General features: G+C 35.2%; 1 long non-coding RNA gene and 9 other non-coding genes across 13 annotated transcripts in view; all 10 read right to left on the bottom strand.

Annotated features, from left to right (window-relative positions):
- The window catches only part of LOC130803548 (uncharacterized), a 29891-nt gene extending 21416 nt beyond the window's left edge, over positions 1-8475 (bottom strand). Inside the window, exons 1-6 of one of the 4 annotated variants that reach the window (XR_009039924.1) lie at positions 8254-8475; positions 7803-8143; positions 5772-5863; positions 5424-5613; positions 4439-4656; positions 83-4367 (exon numbers count right to left, since the gene is read on the bottom strand). This is a non-coding gene — a long non-coding RNA (uncharacterized LOC130803548). Of the gene's footprint in view, positions 1-82; positions 4381-4438; positions 4657-5423; positions 5614-5771 lie in introns of all 4 variants that reach the window. The other 3 variants (XR_009039926.1, XR_009039925.1, XR_009039923.1) reach the window with 3 other exon arrangements.
- Positions 439-541, bottom strand: LOC130804913 (U6 spliceosomal RNA). Its single transcript, XR_009040092.1, has one exon. It is a non-coding gene; the product is annotated as a U6 spliceosomal RNA (small nuclear RNA).
- Positions 2823-3019, bottom strand: LOC130804893 (U2 spliceosomal RNA). The gene has a single exon (XR_009040074.1). It is a non-coding gene; the product is annotated as a U2 spliceosomal RNA (small nuclear RNA).
- LOC130804916 (U6 spliceosomal RNA) lies at positions 4862-4960 on the bottom strand. Its single transcript, XR_009040095.1, has one exon. It is a non-coding gene; the product is annotated as a U6 spliceosomal RNA (small nuclear RNA).
- Positions 6052-6264, bottom strand: LOC130804931 (small nucleolar RNA U3). The gene has a single exon (XR_009040109.1). It is a non-coding gene; the product is annotated as a small nucleolar RNA U3 (small nucleolar RNA).
- A 5647-nt stretch (positions 8476-14122) lies between the features above and the next one.
- On the bottom strand, positions 14123-14334 carry LOC130804935 (small nucleolar RNA U3). Its single transcript, XR_009040113.1, has one exon. It is a non-coding gene; the product is annotated as a small nucleolar RNA U3 (small nucleolar RNA).
- Positions 14335-15380: 1046 nt separating this feature from the next.
- Positions 15381-15483, bottom strand: LOC130804910 (U6 spliceosomal RNA). The gene has a single exon (XR_009040090.1). It is a non-coding gene; the product is annotated as a U6 spliceosomal RNA (small nuclear RNA).
- Positions 15484-17481: 1998 nt separating this feature from the next.
- LOC130804921 (U2 spliceosomal RNA) lies at positions 17482-17678 on the bottom strand. Its single transcript, XR_009040100.1, has one exon. It is a non-coding gene; the product is annotated as a U2 spliceosomal RNA (small nuclear RNA).
- A 1776-nt stretch (positions 17679-19454) lies between these two features.
- Positions 19455-19559, bottom strand: LOC130804915 (U6 spliceosomal RNA). The gene has a single exon (XR_009040094.1). It is a non-coding gene; the product is annotated as a U6 spliceosomal RNA (small nuclear RNA).
- Positions 19560-21357: 1798 nt separating this feature from the next.
- On the bottom strand, positions 21358-21460 carry LOC130804911 (U6 spliceosomal RNA). The gene has a single exon (XR_009040091.1). It is a non-coding gene; the product is annotated as a U6 spliceosomal RNA (small nuclear RNA).
- Between the last annotated feature and the right edge of the window lie 557 nt (positions 21461-22017).

Raw genomic sequence — 22017 nt, 5'->3', positions numbered from 1 at the left:
GTATGCAAGGTTAGATACTTTCCCACAATAAGATAAAACAGAGATAATATGAAAATAATAAAAGCATGACACAATAACTTACACACTGGATGGGTCAATGCGTGATGAAGAAGACTCATGGGCTTAAAAAGGTGATTGTTGCGACACCTGCAGGAGCTGATTACCTACAAGAGGTGACCAAAGAAAGTCATTGAGGTAAATTGGAAGTTGGATGATCATGGAATTGTGCACTACTCGAATTCCGATGCCTATCATCTTATTTCCTTTTCTTGTGTTTCTCTTCTTTTGCATTCTACTGCATTCTACTTATTTGCACTTCACCAAATATAAACAAACACAACATGGTAGAATCATGAAGAGACATCAAAAAGAAACGGTAAGCACATAACACAACTTGAATAAGAAGGTGTCTAACAAGTAAAAAGGAGTGATCGACAAAAAAATTTGGACCATTTCTCGATTTGTGCGTGTCATCCTTGCGCAGGGGCCATGCTAATCTTCTCTGTATCGTTCCAATTTTATCAGATGTCTCCGAAGAGACAGTAGATACATGAAAACCGTGATATATGAATTGAAAGATTTGTACATAAATTATCAATGTGGGACAAATTAGCTTATTACTTGTTGGCATTTGGAAACTTATTCCTGCTCCTTATCCCACATTTCTTACAAATTAGTTACATCAATATTAGTCTTTATCTCCATTCTCCCGTATTCGTAGAATTACAGCCCCACACAATCCAACAAACCTCAGGGTACCTAGTACCTAACAAAGGCAGCTGCATTTTATGACGTCTGTGTTATCTGTTCTGTCATAAGAATTAGCTTGTATTTTCTTGAGACATCGTATAAAGCAGGGAAATTGGAAAATTTATCGTTCAAACATTCCCACCATTACCTCACAATCTTAGCTCAAGTATTCTACTATCAGATGCTTATTACTCTAATGTAAACCTAGTTAGAAATAATGATTAGAGCTTATTCGATGACAAAATTAAAAAAAAATGTTAAGGTCTGAATAAATGAGCCCCGTCATCTCCACCTCATAAAGATGGAGATTATCCCTACCTGCAGCCACTGTGCACATTTCTAATTCCAGACATTAGTAACACTGTCACATGAACTCATAAAATGAGTATTCATGTGAAATAGTTCATGATCCAACACTGTTATAGGCATTGGAACTTCCATTTTAAAGAAGAAGCTGCTTCCTCAAAATAAAACGTGGCACAACTGATAAGTAGATGACCAAAATCGCATACATGTGTATATCCATTTCTTGGTGTCACCTCCATGTTTATTATGAAGGGGGAAAGTAAGGTATTTGCAGGGGAGTCGGGATGTGTATATATAACTAAGCAGAATCTAAGCGACCAAAACGGTTGTGAAGTTGAGTGGTGAAGATAGAGATGAACTTGGGATCAATATCAGTGCCAGTTATATCATCAACATACAAAAAAGGATACGTAAGGGACTGAATAAACAAGAATGTATGAGATGGAAAAATACGAAAACGTGCAATCAATGAAAAGCTGATGCAGTTTGTTGAACACACGTCCTATGGGGCTTGTTTAAGTTCATAGAGGACGCGTTCAAATTTCAAAACATGGTCAGGACAGTTCTAATCAGAAATGCTAGGAAGTTGAGTAATGTTAAATATTTCAGAGATTCTCATATTCAAGGTGTTGTTCACACCATCCACCCGTAAACACAAGAGAAAGTACAAACCAGATTTTAGTGCCTTTGATTAAAAAGGCTGAAAGTTTCAAAATGATCTGCCCTTTCTTGAAGGAAACCCTTGGCAAGTAAACAATCTTTGTAGCATTTAAAAAACCTTTAGGCACGACGTTTTAAATAAATTACCCAGTTGCAGCCCACAACACTAGCCCTAGGTGGAAAGGGACCATAGACGAGTTTGAGGACGGGTTGGAGCTGGCGTGTATGCAGGGTCGGAGAACAGTGTTTAGTGAAACAACTGCAGCAGTTACGAGAATTGTGGCAAATTTATTCACAATGACAGGTAAAGATCTGCCATCACTTGATTGGTGTGGGCAATCGATGCTTGTGTTGGTACAGTGAGTGTGGATGCTTGGATGTAGCATGGTTGGATGATAGCCACGACTTTGAGATGTGCCGAAGCTTGAGGACGATTCGGAACTCGGCGGGTGTGCAGGGTAGGACAGTATAAGTGAACCATTTGTAGCAGTTATGAGAATCGTGGCCAATTTTATCACATTGACACAGGCAAAGAGCTGCCAGATTTTTGGTTGGACTGTGCGGCGATGCTTTTGTTGGTGCAGTGAGTGTGGGTCCGTGGATGTAGCGGGGTTGAATGATAGCCACGACTTTGAGATGTGCAGAAGGAAAATTATTACGCAACATAGGAACGCGTGCACAGAGTAGCATTGACGTAAAAGTCGCCAAGGGTAAAACGTTTGCCGTAGGCAACACCTTAGGCGTGGAGATATTTTTGGCGGTTTATATTTACTCACGAGTGCTAGACCAGAAGGAAGATCATACACAAGTTGTAACATGTATGGATCATTTGGCGTATAATTTATTTAGAGATTTGGTAGGGTGCGCCTGGACCGTGCACATGGGCGACGAACAAAAGCCCCAGATGCTTGCATCTATGGTGTACCTTCCTCCTTCAAAAACATTGATCAAACAGTTAAAATTGCGAGCAGAATAATTTTGTTGGCAGTAACCATCAGTCACATTTAAAATATGGTTGATGCAATTACATTCAAAATTTGATTAGTTAAACGCATAATTACATCAATATCAGACATCAAACAGTACTAAATTTATTAATCTAATTAGTGGGGTGCGCCTGGCCCGTGCAATAGTGCAACGCATGGGCGACGAGCGAAAACCCCAGTTGCAAGCAACTGCAGTGGGTTTTCCCCCTTAAAAAATTAATTTAATATCGTTGTGGGCCATTGGCCCACGTATCAGATATTAAACTGATAAGAACAGATACTACACTTGATCTTAGCCAAAAGGCCGAGAAAGGTATGATTTGCATGATATCTTTTGCATGGTTTTATCTGCTTGCTTGCTCTAGGCTCTTCAGTTCCCCTCTAATGTGGGTCAGCATAATCTCAAACTTTTAGCTAACCAAAACGCTCTCTCCTCCCTCTAAATTGCTCATTCAACCAGAAAAATTAGAATACTAAACTTGGAGCATACAACATGGCTTTAGTCTGATGTAAAACTAGCTCAAATCTTAAAACCATACAAGTCTTCAAAATCTTTAAAACCACATGTAATATTACAGGCAAACTCTACTAATCTCTAGGTACCAAAAATCAGCCACAGGAGACACCAAAGAACTAATCCTTGAGGTAATAGTGGGACAGTGGCTATTAAAGTTGATGAATTCTGATTTATACCCTAACTCCCAATTAATGTGAGAAACACATAGGAGGGTAGATTCTTCAGTGGCTAGGATGTAATACATCTATGCATAAGCCAGATTTTGGTCATCATTTGTACTAGTTGGGAATTTTACACAACCCTAAGTCCCTAACTGATCAAGGGATCTAAGCATGGAATAGTAATTACTACAAGCATGAAGTCTTCATTACCCAACTTGATTATTAAATTGCAATAAGATATCCCAGATGTTCCTACTCTAACATCAACTCACAAATCCTTAGACATTGAACCAGATACAGCTATCGTAACAAGCAACACTAGCAATAAAAGATGTTGTAAACTCCCATGGCAAAAAATATACATCATATCCATCCCAGACCACCAAGAATCAATGAGAACGAAAACAGACTGATACATTATCTAAGGCAGGGAAAACATGATTTACATTTGACCGCCACAATATTCAACTCCAAAGTCCTTTGCGTAATATGGTTTATAAATAGAAAGCAATCTTATACAGGAACTTCTCCTAACTATACATTCAATTACATCCTATAGACTATGATTGGACTTCACTTAACTCTGTATCAAAAAGAACAAATATTAAGACTGAAGGGCTAGAAAGGAATGATTGGTGAACCTTATATTGACCTCTTTGCTTTTAGCAAGCTGGTAATATTTAATTTGAACCTCACATTTAGCTAGTTCAATTATAACAACTGAAATCCCAAATCTACATTTATGTGTCTCTCTCATTGTGCGTGTGTATGCGTGTGTGTTTATATGAACATGTATGTCTACAAGAACAAAATCCAATACAATCATGCAAATCAAGTATGCAAGGTTAGATACTTCCTCACAATAAAGATAAAGCAAAGATGAGAATCAAAGCCATAATAGAACGACAGAACTTACCATTGGACTGGGCAAATGTGCATGAAGGAGGCTCATGGACTTAAAAGGTGACTATGGTGACACCTGATTACCTACAAGAGGCACCTAAAAAAATTTATTGAGGTACATTGGAATTTGGATGATCAAAGAAACAGTATATTACCATTTTGGGGAGTTCTGCAGTACTCAAAATCCGATGTCAATCATCGCATTTCCTTTTCTTGAATTTCGCTCTTATTTTGCAATCTCTCTTCAGTTATCCATCGGATATTCTTCTTATTTAATCTCTTATTACCTCTTATTTCTGAAACTTAATCCGTAAGGACCGTAACTGTGAGTCTGACCTCCATTGCACATTCCAAACTCCTCTGCAATAATGTTCTGGGAAACAAAAAAGAATTTCACAAAAGCCATTAATTTTTCGACATCAATCAGACAGAAAGCACTTCATTGAAAATAAACAAACACCACATGCTTGAATCATCAAAAGACAAAAAAGAAATCGGTAAGTACATAACACAGCTTGAGTGGAAGAGGTGTCTGAAACAAGTAAAAAGTAGGATGTGGTGCGCCGTAGAGAATGACAAAAAGGTTGGACCATTTCTCAATTTGTGCGTGTCAACCTTGCGCAGTGGCATGCTAATCTTCTCCGTATCATTCTGATTTTATCAGATGTTTCGGAGACATCTAAAGGAAAAGCGTGACATATGAAGTGAAAGAATTGCACTTAAATTATCAGTGTGGGACAAATTAGCTTATTGCTTGTTGGCATTTGGCAACTTACTGCTGCTCCATATCACATTTCTTACAAATTAGTTACATCCATATTATTCATCTCCGTTCTCTGGTATTCGTAGAATTACTCCACCACACGATCCAACTAACCTCAGTGTACCAAAGGCAGCCGCATCTCATGACATGTGTTCTCTGTTCTGTCATAAGAATTAGCTTGAATTTTCTTCAGACATCGTACAAAGTACGGATGTATGCTTTCCATTGAACTGAAATTTCAAGAAAATAAACATCTACTGTTCTTTTGGGTTCTTCAGTTACCTCACACTTTCACACAGATACCTAATGAGAAGGGGGAAAGTAAAGTATTTGCAAAGGCGTCGGGATGTGTATATATAACTAAGAAGAATCTATACCTTTAGCAGAGTCCAAATAACACTAGGATTCAGGATCCTTCTCACTTCTCAGTTCCTTATTTGCACACATATAAAGATGCTGACACGGAGTGCGGATGATGTAGAAGTTGCAGCAGCCATCAACATTGTTTTATTCTTCCTCTTTCTCTTCCCTTACTCAGTCGAACTATGATTACTTTTGAAAAATAACCTAAAATTATTATCATTAGAAAAATCCATAGTTGGGAATATTCAAAGAACATTATCCTTATTCTATACCAAAAAAATACAGCCCAAAATTTAACTTGTGCTTCTAGCCAAACCCTCCGAATCACAAATAGCAACAGAAAAAAAGGACAAGAAGCTCACAAGGCTAGGCTTGCAAATGTTATGAACAATGGAAGCTCCACCAAGAAGAGAACAAACAATCACCACACAAGACCATCCCAACGACGGTGTTCCTGTTGCAAATTTTCCATTCATCATTTTATTTTGCATCTCTGTTTCAAATCAAAAATAAATAACCCAAAACTTTATTTTGCAACAATAATTTGTATAATCAGTAAAAATATGAAAGCAAACCAATGTTTCAGTTCAATCTGCAGCAAAAATAAAAATTTCAATCTGCAGCAAAAATAAAAAAAAATTTGGTCTGTCAGAACACCGTGCGATCATCCCTGGGTACAGATGTACTAGGAAGCGATCCTCTACTGCACCGAATGACCTAGATCAACAGAAGCAATTAATCACACTCTGATCGCACGGTTATAATTCATCCACCAGACTTGGTTTCCTGTCTCCTTAGAACCTAAGGTTACAGAGGTACGAGCCTATAGAACAGATCCTGTTCAAGTAAGGTCGTAACATCTAATGTTTGGTAGATGCTTATAAATATGACATTTGCTTCTTATTTATCCGATGTGGTATAATTGAAAACATCACGATAATAGAATTAATGGGTAAATAAATGCTTGCATTACTAATATGAATATCTACTAGAACTTTAAAGATAATTCCTATGCTATTAAGCTAAATTGAACAAAAATAAAATCAATTACTATGACAATGATGATGATAAAAATAATTCCTATGCTATTAAGCAAAATTGAGTAACATAAATAGAAATAATGTTAATAATATAATCAATAATGAACAAATTATCTAAAAAAATACATTGCAAAGCATAAAAATAGAACTAAACTATCGAAAATTACAATACCAGCTGTGTTTCCCTCAACACCAATGCCAAAAGGAAGCATACAGGTGAACACATAATTGGCCTATCAGCTTTCCTTTATGAATGTGTATTACACTATTACTTCAATAAGATAGAAGATATAGATCATATCATCAAAAGAGATTTTCTAGTATCAACAAAAAGGGTGGTAAGCTCCATCATAATCAGAAACTGCAGAGCAAATTTGATATAAGCATTTGTCCTAATCATATTGACCTCATTTCCTTAAGCAGGCTGGTAACATTTAATTTCAACCTTCACATTTATCTAGTTCAATTATGCAAACTGCAACCCTAAAGTTGATGAACCGCATCAAGGCGCTTAAGGTGCACGCCTCTATAGTGGGCTTTGCCTCGCCTAGCTGAGGCGTTTTCAGCTGAGCGTGAGCTCAAGGCGCACAGGGCGCAACGCACGGCGCGCTTTTTGAAACTAAGGATGAACACTGGTTCATACCCAAAATCCCAATGGTTTGTTTGCTAATTTCAATCTAAAGTGAGAAACACATAGGAGGGTGGGTTTGCCGGTGGCTAGAATGTAATATACTGATGCATAAGTCAGATTTTGGGTCATCATTTGTGCTAGCAGTTGAAAAATTTTAAACAACTTTCATCACCCAATATGATGATTAAATTTCCATAAGATATCTTATATGTTCCTATTCTAACACCAACCAAGAAATCCTTAGACCTTAGACCAGATACAGCCATATAACAAGCACCCACTAGCAACAAACATGCAATATACTTCCCACGGCAAAAAAATCTGCAACATGCCCAACCCTCCAGGCATCAATTACATTAGGTTTTACATGTAAATCATAATTAGAGTCTAATGTCGAATCTAAATCTCAAAATTTATACTTAGATCTATCCATATTTTTACCACTTAGAACCAATTTTTGACCCAAATAGGAGCATGCAAACTTACATTATGTCTTTATCTTATCCATGAACATGTTATTTTGTTTTATCCACCCATTAAAGCTTTAATAAAACAGTTATACGCCTATACCTTTGTTTCAAATTCAAAGGATCAAATAATCACGAATAGACTAATGGTTGATTTCACTTTCAGGGGCTTAATTCCCGTTATCCAAACACAACAATTAATACAACATTAATTTAAAATTTAAATACAAAGAACCATAATTATTTTATCCTTACCTTCGCTACATGAAACGCAAAACCCTTCAATTGAAAATTTCTCACTAACTTGATAATCAAACCCACGCGAAACCTGATGAAGTTATACTCCCAGACATTACTTAAATAGATTTATGCTCTTGTATTGTTCCTTAGTTTGTTATTCAGTTAGTTAATTTCCTTTTATTGATTTCTTGTTTCTTGCATTAGTTAGTCTCCCTATATAAGGAGTCCTCCAGTGTTTCTCAATTCATCAAATTCAGAATAATAAACCAAGTTCTTTCTCTTCATCCTTGGAGTCTTCTAAACACTTGTTCTAATTCATTGGTAATCCTAAACCAATCTCTGAATTGTATCAAAACCTAGCAATGAAATACATGAATTCCAACCAAAATCTTCAAAGATTGATGAAAAAAAACAGTAAAACCCTGCAGAAACGAAATGAAACAGGAGTAGAAATGCGGTGGCTTACCCAGACTATGAGAATTAAAAAATCAGTAAAAATGAGCCAGAAAATTGATGGGCAAAATCGAATATGAAAGATTAAAATATGTTGAATGATTTTGTGATTTCAAGCGGTTTTTACTTTTGGGTTTTGATCATGCTTTGGGAAGACAACAATTATCATATTGCTAGCAGTTGTATATGAAGTCTAGTCTTGTCAAACAGTATTTTGGAGGGAACAAGATACGAGGCGACGCTAAAGGACGGCCAATTTTACTCCCAAAATAGTAGTACTCAAGCCCAAACTTTCTTTTCTAAAGACGTTATAAATTTAGGTCGGCTCAATTTTAAATTTTAAAAAAAATACTAATTAAATTTTCTAAACACGTGCATATAATTGGGTTTACAATGATCTATGTTTAGGGTTATAATATTATATAGTTGGGTGTATAATAATTTATATTTAAGGTTGTAATATTTGTGTTTGGGGTTATAGTATTATATATTTGGTATATAATAATCCATGTTTATTGTTAGAACATTATATAGTTGGGTAGATAATGATTTGTGTTTGGAATTATAACATTATATATTTGGGTATATAATGGTCTGTGTTTGGGGTTATAGTATTATGTATTTGGGGGTTTTAAATTTATATAGTTGGGTATATAATGGTCTGTGTTTGAGAGTATAATATTCTTATAACACCAAATATATTATGTTTATAACCCCATATATATTATATTATAACCTCGTATATATATTGTTACCACTCTAAATATATTATATTACCCTAAATATATTATGTTATAACGACAAATATATAATATTATAATCTCATATATATTATGTTATAACCTTAAATATAACATATATTATTATGTTGGTATAATACTAAAGATATATTATGTTAAAACCCAAAAAATATTGTTATAACCCCAAATATATTATATGACTTTGCACATTACACTTCACACTCGTGCCGGCGTGCATTCGTTTTTTATTACAGCAACAATTTTAGACTGGGTTTTTAAGAGCCATCTTTACAAAAGACGATCTCTCAAAAAAGCAATTGTTAACCCTTTGGGTGTGTTTGGTACAAAAATTTAGGTGATTTGTAGATCATAATGAAAAGTAAAAAAACAATAATAAAATAACTAAAAAAAATGTTAAAATTGTAAAATTCATATCTTATTAAATTCTATCATATAAAGGTGAATTGTTACTTCATAAATCATCATTATTTACTAAGACCTCCTCTATTTGGTAGATGAGAATAGGAGTGTGAGACTCGAGATGAGAGTTGGAATGAGACTTTAAGAAAAAATATTTTATGTCTTTTTTGGTAAAATTTAGAATGAAAAAGAAAATAATTAAATAATCATAAATTATCAATTTATCCTTGTAACATTTGGGAAATTAATATTTTAAGACGAGTAAGTTTAAGAGAATTATCAGTGCAAGGATGATCTTAAATACACATGACATGAAACATTCTCAATTTAATTTCTCTCCTCTTTTTCTTTTTCTTTTATTTTGATTAAAATACCCAAAATTTTCCTTCCCTCTCACGACATCAAGCCCAAACAGCAGCCAAACCCCAATCCTCATTCTTTGAAGCTTCCCTTCAAAAACCCAACAATGACAGACTGAAAGTCCTTCGATCCTTAACAATGGCGGTTGTTGTCGGTGCTCTTTCCCTCCTCTTTTCGACATCCTTTGAAATTAGGGTTGAAATTCCTTCTTTTCTTGATAAATCTTTCAATTCATGAACAAATCCTCTTTTCAAGTTTCTTTTGTTTAATTTTGTTATTTGATCTTGTTAGCTGCATCTTTCGGATACATGCAATTGGATTACCATTTCTTGATTATATTCAATTGTCATACTCTTATCAAATTATTCTTTTCAATCAAAACTTCATGAAATTAAGCATTTGAGATTCATTGTATAAGTTGCTCAATTAAAAGAAATGGACAATTGATAATTAGTAGTAAACTGTGGAATGTGGATTAAGATTGATGGATCTTGAGGATTAGTATGATATTTGTGAACATCAAATTTAAGAAATTGATGGAAAATGATTGTTGATGGTAATGTTATGGATGATTTAATGTTCTTGAATAGGTTATTATATTCTTTTGAGGACTTTTGGACTTTGAGTTTGTATGTTCACAATTGTGTTTGATTGAAATATAAGGAGAGTCCTAAAAGCGAGTAATATTGAGAAGAATGTTAAAGAAATCTAGATCGTGTCTATAAATCTTGATGACATATTACAGCTTGGGTTAGAACACGCATAATTCTTTAAAGATTAGATATGCTAGAAAAGAATCCATAAGTAAGTTACGGTCTTAGGAGGAGATGCAATGAGCTATATGAACCTAGTTTGTAGTATCGAACGCTTTGTTGTGATGTTATGTTTGTTATGCTTCAGGAGGCGACGTCATCGAGGAACCTTTCTAGCTGACAGCTGCGAATCGATCATGGCTCTTTGAAGCGTCTTGTTGGTGAGTAGTAGCAGTCCCTAAAGGGGTCTGATCAGACTATTTTCTTGAAAATAAACTTTTTACTAAAGCTCTTTTAAATTGAAAATTGTTGAGACAAATGTTGTTGTGAATGTTATGCTGATATTATGATATGGTCAATGGATCGGGCTTGCGAGCTGGTCATTGACGGAGTTGAGGAACATTGTTCCCTGCTCTCTGTTTTTGAAGCGAATTGTCATTGAGATATTGACTAGCTTCACCCGAGAGCAACATAGCCGTAAAGCTATGGGGCACCTCTCAAACTAGACTCCCTGTGCGCACATAGATTTAGGGAACTAATGTTACTTTTAAACCTATGATTTGAATTATTGTGTTTTGTTGTTTTGGATTGTTACTTCTCATTCAGTTTAATCTGATTCCCTGTTGTTTCCATCTTTTAGCTTGTTTACAGATCGGAACCAGTCGGGAACGATGAGTTAGCGGTGATTGAATAGCGTTCCAAGGATGTATATTGAGCTGAGCACTTAGGAATTTGTAGTTTTGTATTAGGTTTTTGGATAAATGTAAATTTGTTTTGGCTGTGCTACTTATATCGGACTTGTAGAGAATTGTATGATTGTCTTGTGTATTAGTTAGATGTTGGTTTTGGAATTTAGCTGAGTTAGTCACGTTGAAGAGCTTGTGACCTCTTTGCTTGAGTTTTGGAAGTGTGATTTCAGTTTTTTGGAAAACGAACCCAGTGATGATCCTGTTTACCCAGTCAACGGTAAGTCGGGTTGTTACAATCCTTACTTATATCTTTGTTTTTATCATTTCATTCATGGGAAAAGTATCATTTTCTAACAAATTTAGTCTCACCACAAATATCCTTCTACTCCCAAGCACATTAAAAAGTGAGACATGAAGAATTGAAACTTAAAAGTCTCCTGCCCATTCTCTATAAACAAATACGATACTTTGTTTAATCTAAGTCTCAACCTTAGAGTCTCAACCCATTTTCCACTAAACAAACACCCCTTTATGTCTTTAATTATTGAGATACTTAGAATATACCCTCAACTATTGTTCTTTTATTCAAAATACCCAAAAAAATAGTTAGTTGAAAATTATATGTATAGTGTTAGTGTGTAAGGTTAGATTTGCCAATAATTAAAGGTACATAGAGTTAAATAATACTCCGTTTAGAATATTTGAGTCAATGAGCTATTGAGATTAAGATATACAGAGTTTCCTTTACATTAACAATAAAATTGGTTGACAAGAAAAATATTAGTGAGATGAAAATATAAAAAAAAAATCTGTATATGAAGTTCTAAAAATATTATTACGACAAAAAATAAAAATATAGCAAAATTTATATAATAGTTAAAAAAATAGCAAATAGGAGATAGTAATTTTTTTTTTGACTAAAATTTTATTTTATGCTCAACACTTTTTTAAAAATAATTGATTGATTGTATAGACTTTACCTTCGGCTCTCTCGTTTTTAATGGGTTCACCTTTGCAAACTTGTCAATGTCTAATTATTCCCTCATCCTCATTTTTATAAGTGCTTTAGATTTTATAACCTTAACTCACCAGTTGTCCATTTTTAAATTAAAAGTAATTAGATTAAATTAGTTTAATCCTTCTTAATCTCTTTCATCTACACTTTCTTCATTTTTCTTCGATCTCTTCTCCTTAGTTATGGCCATTGCGCAACACCTATATGGGTTCTTCCTCCAATTTTCAAAGTTCCAATGCTAAAACTTTTATAGTCTTCTCACCAATTGAATGTCAAACTACATTGATTTGTTGTCGTCATATTATCGATTCCATGCATTATAATTATGGATGGTCATGGGTCTAATATTCTAATGAAGATCCAACTCTACTTTTAGGATATGGGTCAAACTTTTTGAGACCCAATAAGTACAAGAAATTGAGTTCGAGTCTAAAAAAATTCCTCAGATTCAACCCAACATATTTTTTCTATAGACATGTTTTAAACCAAAACTCGTCAGGGCAGTTCTAGTCATTTTAAATATATTTTGTATTTATTTAGTCTCATTTTAGATTTAAAAAAACCCTAAACTAACTTCTTGATGAAAAAAAAAATCTAAGAATAGTAATTAAATATTACCCATTAAAGATTCATTATACTCATTTAGGACTCTATATCTATTAAATACGACGAGTTTAGGTCCGTCTTTAACATTTCAGTCCCTTGAGTTTGAGTTGGATTAGACCCAACCTATACTCGACTTTAATTGGGATTGAGATTTTGATGAATATTATAATTTTCTATAGGCGAAATGTACTGAATATGATGATAATAGTGAGGTTTGGTGATCAATGTTGTTGTAGATGTAGGGTTGAATCCAATTGGAGTTTGTGCTCACATGAAGGCACTAGAATTTTGAAAAAAAAAATTTAGTCTTTGTAGGATTCAAACCCTGAGTTGTTGCACTAAAGCCTTTATGCACACACTTATAAACAACTGAGCTACACGCTTTTATAAAACTCTCTCTTGATATTCTTATTAGTTAATAATTCTATTTTATAAAGCATATGTATATAAACGTTCCAATTTGCAAATTGGAAACTTATCATACAAAATCAGAGACATTCCAATATGCACACACTTGTTTGATAGTTATAATAATAGGAGTACCAAATAGAAGCAACAAATAGGAGTGACAGAAGATCAGAGACAGACGCTAGCCAATACGAAAGCCATGGAAATTAATCATATGAAACTATGAAAGATCAAGAAAGAAGAAAGCTCTTATTAACAAACAAATACAAGTGTAAAAGAAATAAAAGACAGCAAATAATTCACACTTCCCTGCAGAATAGGTATAATAACCAACATCAATAGTATAGCAAGATTTGAGTATTTGACCCTCAACAAAGGCTTGGTAACGTCTGCAAACAAGTAATTCATACAACAAACCTGAAACATTCAATCAAAACATAAGTATTGCGACAAGCAATTAAATGTTCACCATTTAATCTCAGAGACTCAGATTAGTGACTAATAAGTATTCACCATATAACTCTGAAACTTAGGATTAGAGACTATTAATCTAAATTACTTATAATCTGAACAACAAACAATACATTTTAAGAAACACATAAAACCTCACTTTTTTTCTTTAAGAATATCAAACACATGGTATGCAACACAAAAAAAGACAAGAAGCTCACAAGGTTAGGTTTGTAAATGTTATGAACAATGGAAGCTCCAACAAGAAGAGAACAAACAATCACCACACAAGACCATCTCAACGACGGTGTTCCTGTTGCAAATTTCCCACCTCCAAATTTTCCATTCATTTTATTTTGCAACAATAATCTGTATAATCAGTAAAAATATGAAGGCAAACCAATGTTTCAGTTCAATCTGCAGCAAAAATAAAAAAAGATTCGGTCTGTCAGAACACCATGCAATCATCCCTGGTACGAACGTACTAGGAAACGATCCTCTACTGCCTCGAATGACCTAGATCAACGAAAGCTGCTAATCACGCTCTGATCGCACAGTCATGGTTCATCCACCAGACTTGGTTTCCTGTCTCCTTAGAACCTAAGGTTACAGAGGTACGAGCCTATAGAACAGATCCTGTTCAAGTAAGGTCGTGCCAATCTTTGTTTGGTACAATAATAAATATATGACAAATTCTCCATAAATATCCAATGTGGGACGCCGTATCATCTTCATAATAGAAATAATGGGTAAATAAATGGTTACATACTAATATCTTCTAAACTAACTTTACTATATAAAAATAATTGAGTAAGATAAAATCAGTTACTTCACGTATCACATTCATTTTATTTCATTATCTCTAAAACATGTTTTCAATTGCATCCTAACCACAATTTAGTAAGATACAACGGAAGAGTCTAGAAAGGAATGATTGGCTAACCTGAAATTGTGTCTAGCTGGTAATATTAAATTTCAACTTCACATACTTAAATTCAACTGATGGCAAAAATCCCCCATCTAAATATTGTGTCTCTCTCGTTGTGTGTGTCTATGCATGCGTGTTTACACTTTACATGAATAAAATCCAATTTAATCCTGCAAAGCATGTATGCGAGGTTAGATACTTTCCCCAATAAAGAAAAAACAGATATGAGTATGAAAATAATAAAAGCATGAGACAACAACTCACTGGACTGGGTCAATGCACGAAAGAAGACTCATGGACTTAAGAGGTGATTGTCGTGACACCTGCACGAGCTGATTACCAACAAGAGGCCCCCAAAGAAAGTCATTGAGGTACATTGGAAATTTGATTATCAATGAAATTGTGCAGTACTCGAAATCCGATGCCCATCATCTTATTTCCTTCTCTTGTGTCTTTCTTCTTTTGCATTCTCTCTTCTGTTATCCTTCCCATGATATTATTCTTATTTTGATCTCTTCTTCCCTCTTATTTCTGAAACTTAATCCATAACGGTGAGTCGGTGACCTCCATTGCAATTTGAAAACTTAATAATAATGTTCTGAAAAACAAAACTTACACAAAACCCCAAAACTTTTCGGCATCAATTGGTCACAAAAATAAACAAACACAACATGCCAGAATCACCAAGAGACATAAAACGGAATCGCTAAGCACATAACACAACTTGGGCAAGGTGTCTGAAACTAATAAAAGAAGAATTAATCAACAAAAAAAAAATTTGGACCATTTCTCGATTTGTGCGTGTCATCCTTGCGCAGGGGCCATGCTAATCTTCTCTGTATCGTTCCAATTTTATCAGATGTCTCCGAAGAGACAATACATTAGTGAAAACCGTGATATATGAAGTGAAAGGATTGAGCTTAAATTATCAATGTGGGACAAATCAGCTTATCATTTGTTGGCATTTGGCAACTTACTCCTGCTCCATATCCCTACAAATGAAAGGATTGGCTAACCTTATATTGACCTTGTTGCTTTAGCAAAGCAGGTAATATTTAATTTGAACTTCACAAAGTAACATTCAGCTGGCAGCAGAAATCCCCAATCTAAATATTGTGTCTCTCTGGTTGTGTGTGTTTAAAAGCCTATTCTGATTCATTCCCTTTCCTTGAAAAGAGGAGGTTATCTTCTAGTATAAGGGGAAAGGTGCTATCATATAGAATAGAAGTCCGCCCCTGTCACTAAACTGATGTATGCACTTTATACTATATTTTTATGCTCCTTTCCCTTGCATTTTATGGCATTTTGATGTGTGATTTCGCATTTTCTATGTGGTTTTACGCTTGGTTGGAGTTTTTATGTGTCTTTGATTATTTCAGGCCATTTTACTCCACTCTTGTATTGGAAGCGGATTACTTCTGAGCATTAGGATGCGTGCTTCGAGATTTGGCAGAGTTCGAGACCGCACTACGACACTTTTGTGAGCTCACGGGTCCATTCGGATATGCTTTTAGTCCCATTGGGTCTCGTTTGTACTTTTGCCGTGTTCTAATGAAGAAAAATAAGCACATGATGATAGGCCTGGGCGGGTATTTTCATACCCGAGCGATTTCAATTGAGAAATAGGAATGTAAGCCTCCAAGCCCAGGACCCGGTTGGGTCTGTCAATAATCACTTGCATGAATGCTCAGCTTACGGACTCGGTCCGGTCTTTGCTTAAACCCGGTCAGGTCCTACGATTTCTGCTCTCTGAAAACTCCCAGCATACGGACCCGGTCCGGTCTCCCAGAAACCCGGTCCGGTCCTGCTTTAATAACCGTTTTTCGCACGGTTTATATTTTATCATTAGGGAATGTAATAGACAAGGAGAGACGTTCCTTTTTCTTTTTCTCTGTTTTGAGGGTTTGGTATTGAAAAAAGATTTATTATATTACTTGCCTTGAGGGATTGTTAATCAACGCTTCGACATTGTAATTTTAATTATATTGAAGGTATTAATTTCAATTCTAATTTCTTGTTCTTGGTTATTATTGTTATCTTTGAATGCTTGTTTCTCTATTAAATTTAAATTTGATTTTCTCCACGAATTTCATTGTTGAATCTCTTGTTAGTTTTAATATGCTTAGTGAGTAGTCTTATTTCTAGGGTTTGGTGAAACTATGCAAAAGGTCATGATTCTTGTTCGATTTTAGGATTTAAATTTGGTTTGTTTAGGCGATTCAATTGATGGGTTTTAGATTGATTGTATGTTTGGCCAATTTGCAAGTTTTATTCGCTCAACTCTATAAGCGAGAGTTGCGAGTTTGAGTGAACGATTTCCTTCTTTGAACAATTAAGCCTTAATCGCGATAGCTTGTTTTATTGTTTGATTGTCGAATTTGTTTGCGAGAGCAACATCTTCCTTCGCCTATATTCATTCCTATCCCAATTGTTGTTCATGAATCATGATCGATGCATAGTGAATCCTTTTAGCCCTAGGTTTTTAATTATTGAATTTTATTCATCTCTTGTTTTTGCGTTCTACTTAGATAAACAAAAATCCAACATTTGATTGTTAGCAATAGTGAAATTGGTTCAAATTGTGACTTTATTTGTCCTTCCTCAGTGGTTCGACCCTACTTTTCCAACGGTGAATTAGAAATTATTTTTGGTAGTAAAACGACCTTATCATAAACCTAGCTCACCTAGCCTTAGGAGTGCCCGTGGATCTTGGCATCTAGGGCTTTAGCGAACACAACCCATTTGAGGTGACTGCTGCTGCTTTTCAATGCCGAAGACACAACAGTAGGTACTGCTAGGGGCAATAGTGCTCAACAAATATGATAAGCAATTACTACTAAAACGCACACCACAAAAAGTTGTTAAATGATTTGGTGGGGTGCGCCTAGCCCGTGCAATAGTGCAACGCATGGGCGACGCGCGAAAACCCCAGTTGCAAGCAACTGCAGTGGGCTTTCCCCCTTAAAAAATTAATTTAATATCGTTGTGGGCCATTGGCCCACGTATCAGATATTAAACTGATAAGAACAGATACTACACTTGATCTTAGCCAAAAGGCCGAGAAAGGTATGATTTAATAGATATCTTTTGTATGCTTTTATTTGCATGCTTGCTCTAGGCTCTTCAGTTCCCCTCTGATGTGGGACAGCATAATCTCAACTTCTAAGTTCTAACTAACCAAATCCTATCTCTTCTCCCTCCAAATTCCTTATTCAGCCCAAAAAGTTATAACTCTAAACTTGAGAGCATACAATATGGCTTTTTAGTCTGATGAAAAACTAGCTCAAATCTTAAAACCATACAGGTCTTCAAAATCAGTAAAAAGTTAGTAATATTACAACCAAAGAACTAACCTTGAGATAATAGTGGCTATTAAAATTGATGAACTCTGGTTCATACCCTAAATCCCAATGGTTCGTCTGCTAATTTTAATCTAACGTGAGAAACACATAGGAGGGTAGGTTAATCAGTGGCTAGGATGTAATACAGTATGCATAAGCCAGATTTCGGTCATCAATTGTACTAGTAGTTGAAAATTTTACACAACCATCATTACCCAATACGATGATTAAATTGCCATAAGATATCCCATTCCATATGTTCCTATTCTCACAACTCAAATTTCCTTCGACCTTAGACCGGATACAGCCATAGTATTAAGCACCCATTAGCAACAAAACATGCAGTAAACCTCCCATGGCAAAAATCCCACATCATGCCCAGCCCTCCAAGCATCAATGAGAACGGAAACATGCTGATGTGTTATCTAAAGTGAAGCAAAGAACACTTGGTTCACATTTGTCTGGCACAATATTTATCTCCAACGTCCTTTGTGTATTATGGTTTATACGAAGAAAGCAATCTTGTACAGGAACTCATCCTAAAACATAATTCAGTTACATCCTAACTACGATTAGTAAGATACAGGAGGCCATCTAGACCAAACCTGTAGCAAACATGGGGCTTCTCTTAACTCTACGTAACAGAAAATAACCAAATATTAAGACCAAGGGGCTAGAAAGGAACGATCGGCTAACCTAATAATAACCTCGTTGCTTTAGCAAGGTCGTAATATCTAATTTCAACCTGACATAGTCGCATTCAGCAAGTTCAATTATAACAATTGAACTCCAAAATCTAAATGAAGCGTATGTGTCGCTCTCGTTGTGTGTGTGTACGCATGTGTGTTTATATGAACATGTATGTCTAAAAGAACTAAACCCAATCTAATCCAGCAAATCAAGTATTCAAGGTTAGAGATGAGTATGAAAACCATTAAAACATGACACAGCAACTCACTTACTAGACTGGGTCAATACGCGATTGGGCTTAAAAGGTGATTGTCGTGACACGAGCAGAGCTGGTTACCAACAAGAGGCGGCCAAAGAGAGTCATTGAGGTACATTGGAATTCAAAGGATCAATGAAATAGCACATTACCCTTTTAAGGAGTTCTGCAGTACTCGAAATCCGATGCCTATCATCTGATTTCCTTTTCTTGCATTAGTTACATTGCATTCGATCTTCGGTTATCCTTCTTCTGACATTATTCTTATTTTCATCTCTTCTTCCCTCTCATTTCTGGATCTTAATCCATAACTGTGACCTCCATTGCATTCTAAGAACTTCTCAGTAATAATGTACTGGGAAAAAAAAAAAAAAAACATTCACTAAAGCCCAAAAATTTTTGGTGTCAATTAGTCACAAAAGCACTCATTAAAAATAAACAAACACAACATACTAGAATCATCAAGAGACATCAAAAAAGAATCTGTAAGCTTATAACACAACTTGAGTAGCAACTAGCAAGGTGCCTGAAACACGTAAAAAGAAGAATTGATCGACAAAAAAAATTGGACCATTTTTCGATTTGTGCGTGTCACATCCTTGAGCAGAGGCCACGCTAATCTTCTCTGTATCGTTCCAATTTTATCAGATGTCTCCGAAGAGACAACTTTGTGAAAACCGTGATATATGAAGTGAAAGAACAGCACATAAATTATCAATGTGCGACAAATTAGCTTATTACTTCTTGGCATTTGGCAACTTATTCCTGCACCGTATCCCCATATTTCTTACAAATTAGTTACATCCATATTAGACTTTATCTCCATTCTTCGGTACTCGTAGAATTACTCCCCCACACGATCCAACTAACCTTAGGGTACCAATGGTCGCCGCATCTCATGACGCCTGTGTTCTCTGTTCTGTCATAAAAATTAGCTTGTATTTTCTTCAGATATTGTATAAAGTAATGATGTATGCTTCCCATTGAAGTTTGAACTGACATTTTAAGAAAATAAACATCTACTGTTCTTTTGGGTTCTTCAGTTACCTCAATTTCACACAGATACCTATTGATAAGGGGGAAAGAAGAGTATTTGCAGGGGCATCGGGATGTTCATATATAAATAAGCCGAATTTATACCTTTAGCAGAGTCCAAATAAAATTAGGATTCAGGATGGCTTCTCAGTTCCTTATTTGCACACATATCAAGATGCTGCAGGGAGTCAACCTACATACACAGTAAGGTGGGGAGTGCGGATGATGTAGAAGTTGCAGCAACTATCAACATTGTTTTATTCTTCTTCTCTCTTCCCATACTCAGTCGAACTACAATTACTTTTGAAAATAACCTAAAATTATATCATTAGAAAAATCCATAGTTGGGAGTGTTCAAAGAACATTATCCTTCTTCTGTACCAAAAAAGACAATAAAAAACACAACCAAAAAATGGTCATCAATCAAATGTGAATGGGGTTGAATAGAATCCACAAGAGCCCAAAGTAACTTGGGCTTAGAACCAGCAAAACCCTTCGAATCTCAAATTGCAACAAAAGAAAGGACAAGAAGCTCACAAGGTTAGGTTTGTAAATGTTATGAACAATGGAAGCTCCACCAAGAAGAGAACAAACAACCACGACACAAGACCATTCCAACAATGGTGTTATTGTTGCGAATTTCCCACCTCCAAATTTTCCGTTCATGTTATTTTGCATGTCTAAATCCTATCCAAAAGAATTAACCCAAAAGTTTAACTTATTTTGCGCAATAATCTCCATATTCAGTAAAAAAAAAATGAAAGCAAACCATCGTTTCAGTTAAATCTGCAGCAAAAGAAAATAAAATAAAAAGATTTGGTCTGTCAGAACACCGTGCAATCATATCCCTGGGTACAGATGTACTAGGAAATGATCTTTGGTATATTATAATATATATGACAAGTGCTTCTTATATATCCGATGTGGTATACTTGAAAACATCACGCTGGTATGACCATCATAATAGAAATAACGAGTAAATTAAATGGTTACATACTAATATCTACTCGATGAACTTTGCTATTAAGCTAAACTGAGTAACATAAAATCAGTTACATCAGGTACCCTATTCATTTTATTTATCATCTCTAAATCCATCCCAAAAATGTCAGTGCAAAGTTTAGTGTAGCCTTCATTACTCAATATGATGATTAAATTGCCATAAGTTATCCCAATTGTTCCTATTCTAACTAGCTACAGGAGCTGATTACCTACAAGAGGCGCCGAAAGAAAGTCATTGACGTATATTGGAAGTTGGATGATCATGAAATTGTGCACTACCCGAAATCCAATGCTTATCATCTTATTTCCTTTTAATCACAAAAAGTAAACAAAAACAACATGCAAGAATCATCACGCTAAGCACATAACACAACTTAAGTAGCAAGGTGTCTTAAACAAAGTCAAAAGAAGAATTGAACGACAAAAAAAATTTGGACCATTTCTCGATTTGTGCGTGTCATCCTTGCGCAGGGGCCATGCTAATCTTCTCTGTATCGTTCCAATTTTATCAGATGTCTCCGAAGAGACAGTACATACATGGAAACCGTGACGTATGAAGTGAAAGAATTGCACATAAATTACTAATGCGGGACAAATTAGCTTATTACTTGTTGGCATTTGGAAGCTTATTCCTGCTCCTTATCCCACATTTCTTACAAATTAGTTACATCCATATTACTATATTAGTCTTTATCTCCATTCTCCAATATTCATAGAATTACTCCTCCATACGATCCAACTAACCTCAAGGTAAGAAAGGCAGCTGCATCTCATGACGTATGTGTTCTCTGTTCTGTCATAAGGATTAGCATGGATTTTCTTCAGACATCATACAAAGTAATAATGTATGCTTCCCATTGAATTGACATCATACAACTACTGCGTTTTTGGGTTCTTCAGTTAACTCTCATTTTCTCACAGATACCTAGAGATAAGGGATGAAAAGCAGGGAAATTACAAAAATTCTGGCTCAAACAATCCCACCATTCACTCACAATCTTAGCTCAAGTATTCTACTATCAGATGCTTATTACTCTGATGTAAACCTAATTAGAAATAATGATTTGAGCTTTTTCGCCCACAAA

This window comes from Amaranthus tricolor, chromosome 17 (genome assembly GCF_026212465.1).
Source record: "Amaranthus tricolor cultivar Red isolate AtriRed21 chromosome 17, ASM2621246v1, whole genome shotgun sequence".
NCBI classification, from domain to species: Eukaryota; Viridiplantae; Streptophyta; class Magnoliopsida; order Caryophyllales; family Amaranthaceae; genus Amaranthus; species Amaranthus tricolor.
The sequence above is the reverse complement of the archived record's forward strand: the minus strand, read 5'-3'. Positions and strand labels throughout refer to the sequence as shown.